General features: G+C 46.3%; 2 non-coding genes across 2 annotated transcripts; both read right to left on the bottom strand.

The window, feature by feature from the left end:
- Positions 1–122: 122 nt before the first annotated feature.
- trnal-aag (transfer RNA leucine (anticodon AAG)) lies at positions 123–204 on the bottom strand. Its single transcript has one exon. It is a non-coding gene; the product is annotated as a tRNA-Leu (tRNA).
- Positions 205–3,063: 2,859 nt separating this feature from the next.
- trnal-aag (transfer RNA leucine (anticodon AAG)) lies at positions 3,064–3,145 on the bottom strand. Its single transcript has one exon. It is a non-coding gene; the product is annotated as a tRNA-Leu (tRNA).
- Positions 3,146–3,627: the final 482 nt, after the last annotated feature.

Here is a 3,627-nt window from a genome sequence, read left to right on the forward strand (position 1 = left end):
AAAATTCGGCACTTACCAACACCACAATCAATTCCCCGGGAAGCAAACTCATTTTGCTTCTGTTTTAAACAGAAATGCCGCAGGGGATCGAAACAGCTTTTAAACTAGCTGCTCCGCAGAAATGGCAGCGGTGGGATTCGAACCCACGCCTCTGTCGAGACTGGAGCCTTAATCCAGCGCCTTAGACCGCTCGGCCACACTACCAACACGCCCACGACTCCATTTTCTTGCACTTCCAATTGTGTTCCTGCATAACAACAGATGTAAACTCACGTGAAAAGGGTTCCATGATCCCTCTCCGACTCGCACAGCTGCTGGGATGTGCCCGTCTACAATATCAATTTCTCAGCAGTTAACGATAGCCCATCAATCCAGACAAAAATCACTGGTAAACTGAGTCTATCTTCTCAGACTTCGATTCAGCTACAGATGTATCTGTGAGTGCGTGAGAATATATGATCGATTATGATTGGGTCAAATTACCATGAGCTACTTGACATTACTGCAATTTCGATTCTTGCTTTGCTCAATGATTTCACCCATTGCTCGAAACAGGACAACTTTCACGTTTACACGGAACATGAAACACACCGGACTACAGGGGAAATGCACAAAGCTGAGCAGGCCGTTTCCCAAATCATACCGTGCAGCATAGTTTCAGTCACTGTGTCTGTTTTGCAGAATAAGGTTCCCAAAGAATGTTCCACCCTAAAACCGGAGGTAGCATTACAATTCGAGAAGGACAGATTACATTGTGAGGAAGGTCTGACCTCGGGGCCGGTTCGAGATGCCACTTTCCTTGCCTTTTACCTAACCGTGCAATTTGCTGCAGATTGCACCTGGACATGAGCCTCATGGATACCAACTGAGTTGGAAACCTGTGTGGGAATCGATGAGAAAAAGCGACTCAATAAAGTTTAACAAGTTCCATGGTGCTTTTTAGAAATGCAGTTTCTCTTCACCTCAATCCAAAAGGCAGTTTCCGAACATAGTAACAGAAGTCAAAAGGTAATTACCTCACCCCACCCCCACTCCGGAAGAGGTGCTAACTGCCCTTGATTGCTTTTTGTTCACGATGTGAAGAGCTCTCACGCCTGAGTCACCGTCACGTCTCTGGTTGCTGAGTGAATCACAACGAAGGACTTTCTCCAGAGCTGCAACTGCCTCACTTCCCCACTCGCCCTCCCCGTTTACATTTTCCTGCTCGTCAGTGATTTAATGAAAACCAAATGGATGCGATGTCATTCTGTAGCCTCTCTGTCGATTCCTCCGTTTCCGTTCCAACCTGGCTTAGATCTCGGGGCGCATCTTAATACTAGCGACGCTATGAAAGCACAGGTCCAGAGGTTCCTCGGAGAGTGGAATTTCTTTCATTGCTGTTGCTGATTGAATTAGCCACTAACGTGCGAACTGCTCCAAAACATGATTCAGGACCTCTGGTGCCAATTCTCACACGTTGAATAACGACAGACACCTTCCAAATGAGGTCTTTCAGAGACGACTTTGGGATACATTTGACAGACAGACTAGTTGAGGAATCCGTGGTGAACTGTGACACCAGCACATCAGCTTCTTCCCTGTCTTTGAACCGGGCCGCCTGCGCAAGGAATGCGAATGCGGTAATGCTTTTCGTGGAAGGATCAGAAGGGGGTAACTACACTCTCAAACAGAATGGCATATGATCAGAACCAGGTTGGAGAAAAACTTTACAATGCTTTTGCACAGTAATTAAACGGAGCGGCATTGCATTGCACTACGAGCGACCATTTATTCGAGCAAACTCGAAGGCAGGTTTGCACATGGGAAAGCAAGCAAGAAAGCTCCGTTCTTGTCGATGTCAAAGGCTGCAGGTGAAGAGCAAAGCAGTTTCTGCCCAGTTGCGAACTGGGGACCTTTCGCGTGTAAGGCGAACGTGATGACCACTACACTACAGAAACAAGCCTCGGTCGTCCCCGCTGCAGCTCAGTGGCATCCAGCACTGAAAGTTGAAGCCATTCGACCTTTCACCTTTCTGTTTCCGTTAGCTCGTTGTTTAATGGGACTTGTTTAATTTTGGCTATGTGGTGAGCATGGACGAGATACACCGAAGTATCTGTTTCCACGCGGTGTACCCCAATAACGTTGTGTCGCTTACACCTGCTTTAAAGAATTACGTTTTTGCGGAGCTTACCGTCGCAGTCTGTGGCAAAATCTTTTCGTCTGTTCGACTGCTCACGGGAAAGGTAGCATTGTGAAACACTGCAGAAACGAACGACTTCCTTACTTTTGCTCCGACTGACCATACTCCGTGAAAATTTCCCAGATTCTCAGTTGAGGATTTTTGCAGCTGGAAGTTACCTCAGAAACCCTGTTAATTCGTAATGTATTGAGCGAATCGCAAAACAGAAAGCATTTAACACGGAACACAAACAAAACGGGAAAACCAAATGCATTTTCAGACACAGCGAGCATGAATGCTAAATGTGAGACAGTCAGGGGGCATGAGCCATAACGTAATCACACAACTAACAACAGGGCAATTCCAAACTACTCTTTCAAACATACTGGAGCCTGAGTGCACCACCACTTCCCAGACAATGCTGCAAAGAGACAAAAAAAAGAACATAATAAGAATGGGCCATAAAAAGTGAATTTCACCAATCACAGTCTCGATTAGATTACCTTTCCCTTCCGATGACTCCAGGACTGAAATGAAGGAAGTGGGAGAAATTCAATAACATATGACATCGAAATACATTGGAACGATTTTCTCATTGGCCAGAAAACCAAATAACGACGAGTCGAGTCACCGTAGGACTCTGTTTCGCAACAACGATGAAATAGCAGTCTCCATTCGGTTCCAGTAAAAGCTCAACTTGCCTGGAACAGAAAGCAAGAGTAGAGCCGCTGGCGATTTTCCGCGCGGGAGGCGAACACGAGCATGACAGCACAGACACTTTGGAAAATTCGGCACTTACCAACACCACAATCAATTCCCCGGGAAGCAAACTCATTTTGCTTCTGTTTTAAACAGAAATGCCGCAGGGGATCGAAACAGCTTTTAAACTAGCTGCTCCGCAGAAATGGCAGCGGTGGGATTCGAACCCACGCCTCTGTCGAGACTGGAGCCTTAATCCAGCGCCTTAGACCGCTCGGCCACACTACCAACACGCCCACGACTCCATTTTCTTGCACTTCCAATTGTGTTCCTGCATAACAACAGATGTAAACTCACGTGAAAAGGGTTCCATGATCCCTCTCCGACTCGCACAGCTGCTGGGATGTGCCCGTCTACAATATCAATTTCTCAGCAGTTAACGATAGCCCATCAATCCAGACAAAAATCACTGGTAAACTGAGTCTATCTTCTCAGACTTCGATTCAGCTACAGATGTATCTGTGAGTGCGTGAGAATATATGATCGATTATGATTGGGTCAAATTACCATGAGCTACTTGACATTACTGCAATTTCGATTCTTGCTTTGCTCAATGATTTCACCCATTGCTCGAAACAGGACAACTTTCACGTTTACACGGAACATGAAACACACCGGACTACAGGGGAAATGCACAAAGCTGAGCAGGCCGTGTCCCAAATCATACCGTGCAGCATAGTTTCAGTCACTGTGTCTGTTTTGCAGAATAA

Source organism: Chiloscyllium punctatum, unplaced genomic scaffold (assembly GCF_047496795.1).
Source record: "Chiloscyllium punctatum isolate Juve2018m unplaced genomic scaffold, sChiPun1.3 scaffold_1527, whole genome shotgun sequence".
NCBI lineage: Eukaryota > Metazoa > Chordata > Chondrichthyes > Orectolobiformes > Hemiscylliidae > Chiloscyllium > Chiloscyllium punctatum.